Here is a 15,832-nt window from a genome sequence, read left to right on the forward strand (position 1 = left end):
CCTTTGTAATAACCTTACTGTTATACATAAATAGGATAGTGCAGTAAAATATAACAAACCTATAATCAACAGATAACATTCATACATGATTCACTCCATAACACATATATTTTGGTCATGCAGAAACTCTTGGTTAGAGAGAAAAACTGTGGTGGGGATGGCACCCACAACTTCACTACTGCAATGATAAAGAATGCTTGGTTAGAGCTACATTTAGCTATTTTTGATAGCTCACCCTGTATGAAGATCAGTTAGATCTACCTTGCTAAAGGATTTTACAACACTATATAAGTGTAGCATCTGGTTAAGGATTTCTAATTTATAGACTTGGTTAGAGTCTTTTACCCTATTAAAGGTTTCTCTTACAACTTCAAAATATTACAATAGAATCATTACAAATATCTGCAACTTTACATCTGAAATGCTGTAGCAGATTCTGTGTGCTCAAAATAAAATTACCTTGCCTATAGCATACCTCGGTAACTTATAAAGTAACTTGGTAAACCCTTCTATTTACTCTATTCCTTGACTGTTCTCTAATAACCATCTCAGTGACCTCAGTGTCTATGTAACAGTCATAATACTCTATGATTTCTCATGTATCACATAAGTCTTGCTTCATACACACATGCACACACATTTCTCACATTCACACCTCTCCTTTTTTTTTAACCCCTAAATTCATGTTGTATAAATAGACTTCTTATGTCGGTGATCTGATTCATTGCTTTGATCTTACAAACATGATTTCTTGAATAAATAACCATGAAAAATATGTCGTTGGTTAGATGACCTCAAAATTATACAAAATCTGTATGTGCAATTTCCAATGTGATAACGGTTCTGTGTGCCTCGATTCTTGTAACACATTTTCATTTGTGTGTCTAGGTTCAATGAATTTGGTAACACGTTTAACTCAGTGTATATCAACTTGGTGTATTATCTTTATTGCTCGGTAGACATGAAATAACACTTGGTAGATAGCTTGGTGTATACTGGGCTTTGTGACTGTTTTCCTTCTATAACTGACTAGACTATTCATACCGACTTCTCTATGTGTACCGACTGCATAATCCAGTAATACTAACTGACTAGAATATAGAATGACTTTGTATATAAAACTAATGGAAATTTGATAAGTAGTAACAATCTCCCCTTTTGACATTAGTTGAGATGTTTGACAAAACTACTTTCAAAGTCATTACTAAAAAATCTGTATACATTACAAAATTGACTAAACATGCAGTATATACATTAGTCATTGAAATAGTATAATCAAATATACTCCCCTTATCAATATGCTGTACAAAACTCTATAATCACTATTCTTTCCTTTGTTCATGTTTGGTTCACTGCTCTTGGATGCTCTGCATATTCTACACATTCTCTGCTCGGTATACTCCTGCTGTATACTACACTTTGGTTGTTTGATACTTTGAATACTATACACTCCTAATGATATACTCCCCCTTTTTGACAAACATCAAAATTTAGTTACCATTGGGAGGTGGCAACTAATCAAAAATGGATTTGTACTTTGTCTGGGCATGGGTGAGGGTGGCAAAAAGTGCATCCTTGACACTGTCCATTAAAGAATTATGAGCATTAATATCAACCATTAATGAAATTAGGCCATCTAAAGTGCTTCCTTCTTTTCTAGTAGAGAGAGAAGTGGCTCAGTTTAGCTATTCTTGAACAGATGAAAGATGAGGAAGGAATAATGTTTGAAGTGTCATTATGTCCATTCTGATCTTGTGTTCTTCATTCCTCAGTTCCAATTGTTGCGCCATAAGCTATTGTAGCTTAGTATAAAAGTTCTGAATTGAAATTGACTCGGGGGTCAACTTATTTGAGAGATCGGTGATCTCTTTCTCAATTGCTTCTATTTTATTCTTAATGTCCTTAAGAAATAAAGAAAATGTGCAAAGTTTCTGAAATAATGAAAGAATGTGCTTGAGTTGAGGGGACAACTCAGCAATAAATTTGACAAGTTTTACCTTGCCAACAACAATTGATTTCTATACTTCCTCTATCATTTTAGTAGTTACCTCCTTGTCTTTTAGTTTTCTCAAGGATTTGGATGCATCTACTCCATATGTCTCAATCTAATTGAGGAGTTCATCCAATTGAATATGGATGGCTACATCGATTGATACTGTAGCTGAAGGTAGCATATCTAATAGTAAGGTCTTTACCTTCTGAAGTACTTTATTCTTCCTCTGAATGGCTAGTTGCTTCTCATGTTCGGCCTTTGCTTTGCATAGTTCACCAAATCCATTGGGTGCTTGCCCTTTCAGTTTGGAGATGTCTACATTGGGCAACACTACCGGTTTTGTTAAATCAATTTTGAAACTATGCTTTTTCCACTTCTTTTCTTTACCTTTCACCGAGTGAACCACTACTATAGCTTGAGAGGCTTGAGGACCCTTAGTAGGTTGCTCAGCAGAGACAACACTTTTGTCGGTTTCTTTAGCCTTGGTAGTGTCCTTCAGTGTCTCGGTGCTTTGTATCTTAGCTGTAACATTTTGCATGCTAGAAGGTGCTTGAGAGGTTGGTTCTTGTGAAGTACCTTCTGCTATAGACTTTTAACCTTTGGTGCCTTCACCTGTAGCCTGAGGAGCTTTGGTTACAACAAGTTGATTGATTGGTGGGTAAGGCTGAACTTGTTCCAAAAAAGATTCACTGGAGACAAGTTTTGCATAAGCATTGCCTTCTATCATTTCTTCTTCAGGTGCCTCTGCATCCATGATATCTTCATCTATTTGAATGGTGTTTGTAGGGTCTTGCTTAGTGACATCAAGCTCTTGGTCGGTGACATCAACTATTTCCACTGTAGATTGTTCACCAGCATTCTTTCTTTGAAAGATGGTCTTCCATTGCTCTTTTGTTTCCTTCTCTACCTCTATATACAGGTCATTCATCAATTCCAAGGCCTTTCGTTTTACTGTAAATTGAGTTTGGCTATTTGTCATATGTTCTTTTATTTCATCAACCGACATATCAAGAAAGATATGCACCAAACTTTTTTCTCTGATTTGTTTCTCCGAGTCTAGGACATATTGCCATCTGGTTTCAATATGTGCAAATAATTCCTTAGGAATAGAATGACATACTTCTAATGTTATCACTCAAAATTTGAGAAGTGTGCAAATGATAGCTTCTTCAAATTTGCCTCTTTTCATTAGCTGATCTGGTTTCATATTTAACAAATCAGAATCCACCAAATCCACCATATTCCTTTAGATTATTACAAAAAATTTCTACACTATGTACATCTACCTTCTTGCTTTTCACAATCTGAAATTTATTTGCATCTTCAAATTTGGTATCACTCAACTCTTTTGGCAAAATGAGTCTCTGAGTAGATTTCTTGTAAGTTCTAGTTACCTTAGGAATGGGAACAGTCTTTTGTTTCTTACTCGGTGATGTAGCAGATGCCCTTGTGTTAGGTCTCTTTGTTGGAGGGGTTGGTAGGACCATTGAAGTGTCCTGTTTCTTTCTCTTCAACACTTTTCCCTTAGGCAATTTGGTGCTAAGTGTTATGGCTGCTTCTTTGGCTTCTGTCTCCTCTTTGGTGATGGGTAGAACTCCTTTGATATGTGTGGAGGAAGACTCTTCTCCAAATTTCTTAGTTAATGCCTTAATCATCTTTGTAGCTTTTCTTGTAGCCTTAGGTACTACAATGCTCATTTTTACTTTTTCTTTCCTTTCTTCATAGGTTCCGTACCTTAGCTCGGTAGTATGCCTTGGCAATGATAGATAGGCATCAATTTTCTATTGTGTGATATCAAAATCAATCTCGTAACCCATAGGTGACAAAGATTGAGTCCTTGGTTCCATAGCATTCACATAGCAGTAATCGGTGTCTACCTCAAAACATATTTCATCTTTGTATTTTTCTACCAGCTGTGGTGGAATCTGATACCTGTTATGCATTTTTTCTTGGAACTTGTTGAAGTAATCATCCATTATGTCATTAAAGTTATCACCGAACTTCTTGATGAAGTTATTGATCTAATGGGTGATTGGTCGGTGTAGTTCCCAAACAACTTTACCGACTATTGGAAAAAACTTCTCAAAGTAGAAAAACATACACACAAGTAGTGATCCAAATTTTAGAGTGTTTGCCGAGTTGTTCTTCTTCGGCTTCCTGATTGTGTTTAGATTTTCAAACAGGTTCTTCAGCAATACTTCACACAAGTCAACTTTCATGCCTTTCTTAACAATTTTGTATGCTAAGTCCACTGCTGCACAGGGTACACTATTTTCCCTTGCTGATTGGAAGAAATAGCAACCAATTACTCTGATGGTGAATTTGAGTTTAGGATCAGTAACATTGTTCAACTTTAGACCTCTGTAATCCGATTCAACTCTAGTCAAACTGATCAATTCCTTCTGTGATATCATTTTCTGTGCTCAGGCATGATCATAGATAGGGTAACCGATGATCAGATGAATGATTTCTTTAGTGATCTTAAATGGTTGGTCTTGTAGCCACATGAAATCATCATGCACTTGGCTTAGTACAAACTTGACCCACTAGGGTTTGAACACACGGGGATAAGTTAGGGCTTCAGTCAATCCCTTGATTTTGATATGCTCATACTTGTTATTCATTTTACCATCTATGCACAATTCATCATATGCATCCTTGATCTCAACATGACCGAGTTCTTCAACACAACATTTTGTGAAGAATCTCACATCCTCGACTAACAAGACTCGATCTGGGATGAGTGAAAAATTAGTCTTGTCATCCGGTTCAGATGCAATTTTGGGAGTCATAGAGTATTTTAGTGAGGGATTTTCTACATTAGTGACAACAATGGGGTCTTGGATCTTAGATGCCATTTTGATTTCAAATAAAAACTAACACAGGAACCTTAGGGTTTGAGAACTTAACAAATGGTAGACGCTTCACACTCAGCAGATAACAACTTAATGAGTTTGGTAAACTAGCTTAGCAATGCGATGAGATTTGATGTAAATACCTTGGATTTTGCTTTGAAGATAGTTTGATCACCTTGATTCACTCTACTCTGCTTCTTGAAAACATGTTGAATGAAAATGACCGCGAAAAACCTTTTAAGTACTCAAAAATACCTTATCGGGCTCTGTGCAAGTTAGGTCAAAGACATTAAATGCACTTGGTTCACTTAGCTTTCTTTCCCTTTTTGTGCTTTAACCGAGTAACCAAATTTCCTTCATATACCGACTTGACAGGCTTCTTGAATTCACCGACTTAACAGTTTTCCTGTAAAGAACTTCAAAAACTTTGATAAAATTTTAAACTTATTCCTACATCTTACTATGCAGATTTTGAATTCAGTACATACTTAAATAGGAACTGTTTAAGATTTAACCTTGTTAGAATGCAGTCCCTTCATACCTTGACTGATTAATTTGGAGTGGGAGCACCTAACTCGGTAGGTAAGGTGCTTTCTTCATTTGACACAATTTCTTTCTTTCTCCAAATCATCTTTAATTTCTCTTTTATTTCCTTAGTGTCTTCTCTAGGTTGATCTCTGCAATCTCCAGCTAAATGTCCAGCTTTGTGACAATGAATACATGCCATACCAAGATTTCTCCATGATCTTCAGTTATTCATTCCAAACCTTATAAAGCAGTTGGAACTTATATGTCCATATATTCCACAACATTCACACCATATCCTTGTATTGTAATCCCATGGTACTATAGAATATTATCGGTAAAGATCTGTGTGAGTCCGGTAACCTCTAGTGTTTGCTCGGTGTGCAAACCATATGTTGTTCTTTTTCTTAAACCAACACTTCTCGGTACCATGTCCATAACTATTGTATTTTTTGCAAAACCCTTTGAATTTTTTCTTCTGATAATTGTTAATAGACTTTGTCCTACATTTATTAGATGTGTGACCATATTTATTGCAATTGTAACAATAACCATTGGTCTTAGTGGTATTTGGTTTCTTACCTTTTCTGATTTGACACATATTGGCAGTATGACCTTGATTTCCATAGTAGTAGCAAGTAGGCTTCTTCCTTTTGATGTTATTCCTTTTTCCAGCTTGTTTTGATGATTCTCCTCTCTCGATAGTGCAAATTCCCTTCTCGGTAGACTCTTTTCCTTTGTAACTGAGTCCTCCTTCTTTGTAGGGTCATCTTGTGTTCAGTTGCTCATCCAACATCTTTGATGCTTCATAACTCTTCTTCAGTGTTTCCTTCGATTTCTTTTTTGTTTCAAGTTCATTGCTCAACCTTGATACTTCAAGTTTCAATGCTTGATTCTCATCATTTTTTAGAATTGCTTCATGATGTGCATAACCTAGTTGATCTATCATATTTTGTTGAATACCAGTTAGCCTTATGATTTCATCATTCTTATCAGATACTAAGACTTCAAGTTGTTGTTTCTCTCTTTGTAGATCTCTTGCTTTATCCTCGGCTATCCTTAATGCATCTAGATTTTTAGTCATCTGTATACTGAAATGTTCATGTTCTCTTTTCATTACTTTTAGTTGATCAGCCAATGCTTTGTTCTTTTCTTTCAACATTCCAATCATTTCTTCAATCTCTTCAGATATACTGTTGTCAAATGATGTCTCGATTTGTTCCACTAACTCTTGAGAATCTTGCAAGTCATTAGATAATCTTCTCCTTACTTTCAGAGATTTTTGCATTTGCCTTTGCATGTCTACAATCACATGATTTGCGTTATCTAGCTCTTCTTGTAGATACACAATCCTCTGAGATTTTTTATAGCCTTCCATTGATAAGATCTTTCTCTTTAGGTAGTTAAACCCTTTTCCAAGATTCAAGCTCTGATACCAATTGTTAGGCCCAATGTGGAAACCTAATGTACTAAGAGGGGAGGGGTGAATCAGTACTCCAAAAATTTTCTTTTGTAATAACCTTACTGTTATACATAAACAGGATAGTGCAGTAACATATAACAAAACTATAATTAACAGATAACATTCATACATGATTCACTCCATAACACATATATTTTGGTCACGCAGAAACTCTTGGTTAGAGAGAAAAATTGTGGTGGGGATGGCACCCACAACTTCACTACTACAATAATAAAGAATGCTCGGTTAGAGCTACATTTAGCTATTTCTGATAGCTTACCCTATTAGGAGTATTAAGATCAGTTAGATCTACCTTGCTAATGGATTTTACAACACTATATAAGTGTAGCACTTGGTTAAAGGATTTCTAATTTATAGACTTGGTTAGAGTCTTTTACCCTGTTAAAGGTTTCTCTTACAACTTCAAAATATTACAATAGAATCATTACAAATATCTGCAACTTTACATCTGAAATGTTGTAGCAGATTCTATGTGCTCAAAATAAAATTACCTTGCCTATAGCATACCTCGGTAACTCATAAAGTAACTTAGTAAACCCTTCTGTTTACTATGTTCCTCGACTTTTCTCTGATAACCATCTCAGTGACCTCAATGTCTATGTAATAGTCATAATACTTTGTGATTTCTCATGTATCACATAAGTCTTGCTTCATACACACATGCACACACATTTCTCACATTCAGACCTCTCCTTTTTTTTTAACCCCTAAATTCATGTTGTATAAATAGACTTCTTATGTCGGTGATCCGATTCATTGCTTTGATCTTACAAACATGATTTCTTGAATAAATAACCATGCAAAATATTTCATTGGTTAGATGACCTCAAAATTATACAAAATTTGTATGTGCAATTTCCAATGTGATAACGGTTCTGTGTGCCTCAATTCTTGTAGCACATTTTCATATGTGTGTCTAGGTTCAATGAATCTGGTAACACGTTTAACTCGATGTATATCAACTCAGTGTATTATCTTTACTACTCGATAGACATGAAATAACACTCGGTAGACAGCTTGGTGTATACTGGGCTTTGTGACTATTTTCCTTCTATAACGGACTAGACTGTTCATACCGGCTTCTTTGTGTGTACCGACTACATGATCCAGTAATACTAACTGACTAGAATATAGAATGACTTTGTATATAAAACTAATGGCAATTTGATAAGTAGTAACAAATATTTTGGTGAGGAAACCCAATAAGGGGAAAACCTTGGTGGGATTTGTGACCCATAATATTTACTCACTGGCCAATATGAATAAATATTACTTACACTAGGGTCCTGCACATGCAGGAAGGCCAACAGCCTAGAGCTCACTACTCAATGAAAGAGTCTCACTGACTACAAAATGGATAATTAAATCCAAGACAATGTACTGCTCAAAATAGCATCTACAATGCTTGAGTCAGTACTGGTTTAAGATTAGTCAGAAACCTTAACCAAAAACCTTTCCAACGAATGATATTTGCTCACACAACCTATCTTCACTTGTTACAAAATCCTTTCGCTATCTTCTATGATTTATTACATAATCACCTCTATTCTATGCTATATCAAAATGACCTATAAGATCTCATGCATATATGAGTCTCTATAATACATCATGTTGGCTTACAAATAATTAATTACATTACAATACAATTCGCATAAACAAAACTTTGTCTCATGTCGGTCTAAGTGTCTGTATGCTTCATTGTTAGTGTAAACTAGATGTCAGTGAATGAACTTGTTGTGCTGGTCGGTGCCAATAGATGATGTCTGTGTTTTTGGTGAACCTATAGAATGCTATTACTAGTTGGTTACCATCAATTACAACATCAACCATTCTCATGTGAGTGTAGAATGCCAACAATCTCCACCTTTGGCATTGATGGCAACACTCATGAGTGTTGGCATTTTACACTCTAATAAGAATTGATGGTGTTGTCATTGATGGTGACCCTATGGAAACCTTCAATCAACCTTGTGGAATTCATCTAGTAAACCACTGGCAGGCACCAACACCGACAGACACTTCACCTGTAGCGGCAACAATGCATACTGACACCCCACCCGACAGGAATAAACTTTTGTTTATTGTATTTAATTGTAATTATCTTTTGTAAAGAAGACATGGGATATTGTAATAGACTCATATATGTATGAGATCTTGTAAATAATTTTAAAAGAAGGATGATAGATGAGATGGAATGAGTGAATATTAAGGAAGATATATGCGAATGCATAAGACATATTTTGTATAAGGTTTATGGTTATAGTATGAGCTTAAACCGGTACTGAACCTAGCATAGTTGATTCTTATTTAGAGAAATATATTGTATTGGATTCTCATAATCCATTTTATAAGTCAGTGAGACTTCTATTTTGTAGATTGAGCAGTGAGCTCTAGACAGTTGGCCTTTTTGTATGTGCAAGCACCTCATTGTAAGTAATATTTATTCATTGGCTAGTGAATGAATATTGTGGGTCACAAATCCCACTGAGGTTTTTCCCACATCGGGTTTCCTTGTTAAACATCTTGTGTTATGGTGTGTTTTCTATGCTATCTTTATTGTTCCTATTTACTACATTAACTATTATTTAATGGTACACTATTTTGGAATGCAAAATACTTAATAAGGTTAAATATTCTTCCCACTGGTTAGATATTGATTCACCCCCCCCTCTTAGTATCTTTGGGACTGTCATTAATCTTAACAATTGGTATCAAAGTCTAGTCCTCTATTTTCAAAAGCCTAATAGCTCGACGAAGATTCTAACACTGGTATAGATGGAGAACTTAAGAAAACAATTAGAAGGAGCTCTTGTGGACTATGATTCTGAGAAATTGAAGAATATCAAACTAGAAGATGATTTGAGGGCTACACAGGAAGTCATTTAAGGACTTCAGGAGAATCTTACTATTGCTAGAAATAAAAGAAAAGAACTTCATGAGAAGATGCAGAGTGATGATGATGAAAAGGAAACTCTTAATGAGCTTGTGAACAAATTGAGGCAAGAAAATAGTACTATGAGAAATGAAATGCAAGATATGACTATGAGATTTTGTAAAGACATTGAAGACAGGAAGAAGAATGAAGATGACTTGACTAGGAGACTCAATGATGCTGGAAATGAAAATCTAAGAATCAATCATGAAAATGATATGTTGAAGACAAATCTGATTCACATGCAACATGATAAAACTAAACTTATGAGACAAATGGGAATTCTAGAAAATGAGTTGGCTACTGCAAATCAACATAAAGAGAAATTCAAGAAAAATTCAGAAGAACTTGATGATATGCTGAAAAGTCAGAAATGTAATGAAGATACTAATGGACTTGGATTTGAAGTTGGGGAAAGTTCTTGTACTACAAACAATCATGATCACAGTAAATCAGGGAGACAACCTAATGCTTAGAAATTTAATGGGAAATGCTTTAACTGTAACAAGTATGGTCATAGAGAAAATTAGTGTAGATCTAGAAACAATCAGAACATTAATGCACCCACTGATCAATGTTCCAAATGCAACAAACTTGGTCATAATTCAGAAAACTGTAGAATGAATGTGAGATGTTATGTTTGTGGAAGATTTGGGCACTTATCTAATCAATGCAGAACACAAACTTTCATAGGATATGGAAAGGTTATTCAGAAGAATAATGTGACTTGTTATGCTTGTAACAAGATTGGACATATTACAAAATTCTGTAGAAGTAAGACTTCATCGACAAATAATAAAGGACCCAGTTTGAAAGGTAAAGAGAAGGTAGATAAGGTAAAGCAAGAATTTTCAAAATAATGGATTAGAAAGACAGATTAGAATGTTGATGAGACTATTCCTTCACTAGTAGAAACAAGTATTACTCCACTGGCAAGAGATTCTTCATCCAACTAAATAGTAACCCTTTGGGGGTATTGTAGCAAGTTGAATATCATGTAGTTTACCCTCGGTTGATGGTGAGAAGATAGATTTCTTCTCTACCGGTAGATGTGTTAATTTTCACTTAATCAGAGAGCATTTAATGTGGTTGTTGAAAGAAAAGTCATTATAAATCATCGATTTTCCCTCTTTTTCGATTCACCAAGCATTCAAACTAGTAGAGAGCCATGAAATCTGAATGAAGGCATTCAAAGGTGAATAAGTGAAGTGATTTATTTCAAGCACTCAAACATTATCAGGTAGCTGAAGGTATTTTTCAAATAGCTTCCTCTTCTGCTCTTGAATTTATTGCAAACCCTATTGTTGTGGAAATTGTGAAATGCCCTAGGCCCATTTTCAAAATTATTCTTGAGATAGCTAAGCAAGATGATTCCATAGGTGCATTTTTTCCTAAATGTGTAGCTTATGCTGAAGACCCTAGGACTTATATTCACTACAATATTGAAGAATTAGGTTCTAAGGAAGTGTTAATGATGTTTAGAACCATAATTTGTGATGAAAATGGTAATGTCAAACCCGAGCACAAGATTATTGAGACTTTACGTTTTATGGAAATCTTGGACATCCCTGAATTTTTGAAGGAAGTAGTGAGAATTGTCCTAAGTAGGGTACATGGAGAATTTCTTTGGTTAGATTCATTCTACAAACTCACCAAGGAAGCAATTAGGGCAGTGACAGGTTTACCCTCAATCAGCAACAAACCAGACAAGACAAAGAAGGTACCTAACAACACAGTCATGACCTTAACCAGAGCAACATCTAATAGTAGATCTCTGATAGTAAATGACATCAAGGATATCAATGCGAGATTCATAAGTATGATTTTAGGTTACAAGACTACACATGCAAATAGACTTAATTTAGTTTCTAGTCTTTGCATTAAAAGTGCTTATCATATGGTAAATAATGATACAAAAATAGATGTGTGTGAATGGATGAAGGATGAACTAATATATAACTTGAAAAATATAAAAGGTGATAAGAAAGGGGCATTTCATTTTGGTAATATTTTGGTATACCTTATGTTGTATTTCTCAAAAGAAATTCCCTATATTGGATAGAAAGATTTTGGATATGACATACCGGTAGGTAAAAAATTGCAAGAAGCTTTCATTGGCATGGGTACTGCTAACGAAAACAATATAAGTGAATATTTCAAAGCTTTCCAAGCCAAAATGAAAACCAGAGAGAGACTACCATAGAGTGTAGTAGATAAATATGACAAAGAAATATGTTTTGTGATTAAGAAAGATGAAATATGGATGGAAGCAGTTCTTCCTAGAACTATATGGGTAACTAAAATGGGGTATGAGGTTGATGTAAATAGTATTGAGACTTATGCTAAAGCCCTATTAGAAGCACCTAGAGGACCAATAGAAGAAGTTTTTTGGTAATCTAGAAACAATTGAGAGTGGTGTACAAACAATGACACAAAGAAAGAAAAGAGAAAAGTATATAAGGAGTGAATCAAAACAAGTTAAGGAAATATAAGAAAACATCATGAACATTATTGGAATAAAGGCAAGTGAACTGGAAGGATTGCAACCAGAGGCACACATTTCATGAGTTGGTACATCATCTGATAGTGAGATACCTATTGAATTCAAGAGAGTTGATAGGAAGAGAAAACCCTCACTGGTACCCTCTCCTTCACCCAAGAAAACAAGAACTTTGAGAAAGAAGCAACAAGCAGTAAGACAACTGGCAAAGAAGTTAACACCCAAGAAGAAACAAAAACAAGTTATACCACCTTTGCATAATTTACTGAATGAAATCACTGAAGATAGTAACTTGGAAAATTGAGAGCAAATTGTATAACACATTCATTGATTCAGAAAAAGAAAGTATTGAAAACAGTATAATTCTACATCTGGACATATACAAGAAAGTGTTAATTGAAGTTGTAGATGACTTACCAAATGATCTATATAGAAGGTTAGATGCAAAGAGGATTGTAGTAATGGAGTTAGACAAGAAACTTAAGCCTGAAAAACTTCTAGATATACATTCAGTTGACTCTAGAGAGGAGATTGATGAATTAATTTATGAGGCTAATAGATCAATTTTTCCTAGCGGTCACCGACAAGTGACCTTAATGGCTGGTAGAGTTAATGAAATTGCAGAGGAAATGGTTGATAAATGGGATATCTTTTTTGTAGAAAAGGAAAAACAAAAAGAATTGAACCAACCTAAGAAAACATTTAAGGTATATCAGAAGGACAAGGACAAAGGGAAGAGTAAAGTTGGTGGAATACCAAACATCAAAATAACTGACAACTTACCACCACCCTTGGATACTACATCGGTACATGCTAATGATACATCGGCTCCTAAAAGTGTAGACATAACACATGATTGTTAGGCCCAATATGGAAAGCTAATGTACTGATAGGGGAGGGGTGAATTAGTACTCCAAAACTTTTCTTGAACAATAACTTTACTATTATGCATAAACTGAATATTACTGTAACATAATATAATGCTAAAACAAATAAATAACAATCATACATGATTCACTCCATAACACATATATTTTGGTTACGCAGAAACTCTTGGTTAGAGAGAAAAGCTACGGTGGGGATGGCACCCACAACTTCACTACTGCAATAATAAAGGTTGCTCAGTTAGAGCTACATGTTTAGCTGTTTATAATAGCTTACCCTGTTAGGAGTATCAAGATCTATTAGATCTACCTTGCTAAAGGATTTTACAACACTTATTCTAAATGTTGCACCTGGTTAGAGGCTTTACAATTTATAGACTTAGTTAGAGTCTTTTACCTTGTTAGAGGTTTCTCTTACAACTCAAAATAGTACAATCAAATCTTACAAAATATCCACAACTTTAGATCTGGAATGTTATAGTAGATTCTATGTGCTCAAAATGATATTACCTTTCTTATAACATACCTTGGTAATCCATATATTAACTCGATAAACCCTTCTATTTACTCTATTCCTTCACTATTCTCTAAAATCCTTCTCGGTGACCTCTGTGTAACTCTATCAATTGTAATAGTCATAACACTCTATGATTTCCCATGATTTTCCTTTTCATACAAGTCTTGCTTCATACACACATGCACACACATCTGATCCTTAATTCATGTTGTATAAATAGATCTCTTAAGTCATTGATCTGGTTCATGCTTCAATCTTACAAACATGATTTATCGAATGAATAACCATACAAAATATTTCATTGGATAAATGACCTCAAAAACATACAAAATCTATAAGTTTAATTTCCAATGAGATAATGATTCTATGTTCCTCGATCTTGTAACATGTTTCCATATGTGTGTCTAGGTTCAATGAATTTGGTAACACGTTTCACTCAGTGTATATCAACTTGATGTATCAGCTTTATTGCTCGGTAGTCATAGAACATTACTTGGTAAATAGCTCAGTGTGTACTACGCTCTGTGACTACTTCCTTCTGTAATTGACTACACTGTGCTTACCGACTAAATGATTTGATAGTAGTAACCAACTAGAATAACTTTGAACATAAGACTAATGGCAACTTAGTAAGTAGTAACAATCTCCCCTTTTGACATTAATTGAGATGTTTGACAAAAGTACTTTCAAAGTTATAACTCAAAAATCTATATACCTACAAAATTTGACTAATCTGACAGTATATACATTTGTCAATGAAATAGTATATTTAGATATTCTCCCCTTATCAATATACTGTACATAACTCTAATTTTGCATGCTCGGTGATCAATATTCTATGTACTGCACTGCCCGGTTATCACTGCTATTTTGCTTAGTTCACTGCTCCCCTAACAAATTCAACTGTGCATTTGGATACTCTGCTTGGTATACTCCCTCTGTATACTACACTCCCCCTGTGATACTTGTATACTATACTCCCCCTTTTTGGCAAACATGAAAACTTAGTTACCATCTGGTGGAGGCAACTGATCAAAAATGGATTTATATTTTGTCCTTGCATCGGTGAGTGCGATAGAGAGGGCATCCCTTACACTATCCATTAAATAATTTTGTGCTTGAATATCAGCTAATAGGGAAATTAAACCATCTAATGTGCTTCCCTCTTATGTAGTAGATTAATAGGTGGCTCAGTTGATCTTTTCTTGGATGGAGGACAAGTGTGGAATGAATAAGGTTTGAAGAGTCATAATGTCCATCCTTATTTTGTGCTCTTCATTCCTGAGTTCCAATTGTTGAGCCATGAGCTTTTGTAACTTTGTATAGAAATTCTTAACAGAATTGGGCTCAGTGGTCAACTTATTTGAGAGATCAGTGATCTCTTTCTCAATCACATCTATTTTATTTTTGATATCTTTAATGAATAAAAAGAATGTACATAGTTTCTAAAATAAATAAAGAATGTGCTTGAGTTGAGGTGACAACTCAATAATAAATTTGATAAGTTTTACTTTGCCAATAGCAATTGCTTTCTATACCTCTTCAATCATTTTTGTAGTGAGCTCTTTGTCCTTCAATTTTCTCAAATATTCAGATGCATCTACTCCAAATGTCTCTATTTGATTTAGGAGTTCATCTAGTTGAATATGGATGGCTGAATCTTTTGACAATGTAGTTGTAGGTAGCATATTGGTTAATAGTGCCTTCACCTTCTCAAGTACTTTATTTTTCTTTTGAATAGCCATTTTCTTCTCCTGTTTGGCTTTGGCTTTGCATAGTTCACCAAATTCAATGAGTGCTTGCCCTTTTAATTTGGATATGTCTACATTTGGTAGCTCTATTGGTTTTGACAAATCTAATTTGAAACTATGCTTCTTCAATTTCTTTTCTTTAGATTTCATCGGTGGAACTAATACAATAGCTTGGGAGGCTTGTGGACCCTTGGTGGGTTGCTTGGTGGAGGCAACACTTTTGTTGGTTCCTGTGACCTCTATTGAGTCCTTCGGTGAATCTTTGCTCGAGGTCTCAGTTGTAACATTTTTCAATGTTAGAAGGAACTTAAGAAGTCCATTCCCCGGTGACTTGAGTACTAGCTTCTCCTATTGTAGACTTGTGATCCTCTATTCCTTCTTCAGTAGCATGA

The sequence above is a fragment of the Cryptomeria japonica genome, chromosome 10 (assembly GCF_030272615.1).
Source record: "Cryptomeria japonica chromosome 10, Sugi_1.0, whole genome shotgun sequence".
NCBI lineage: Eukaryota > Viridiplantae > Streptophyta > Pinopsida > Cupressales > Cupressaceae > Cryptomeria > Cryptomeria japonica.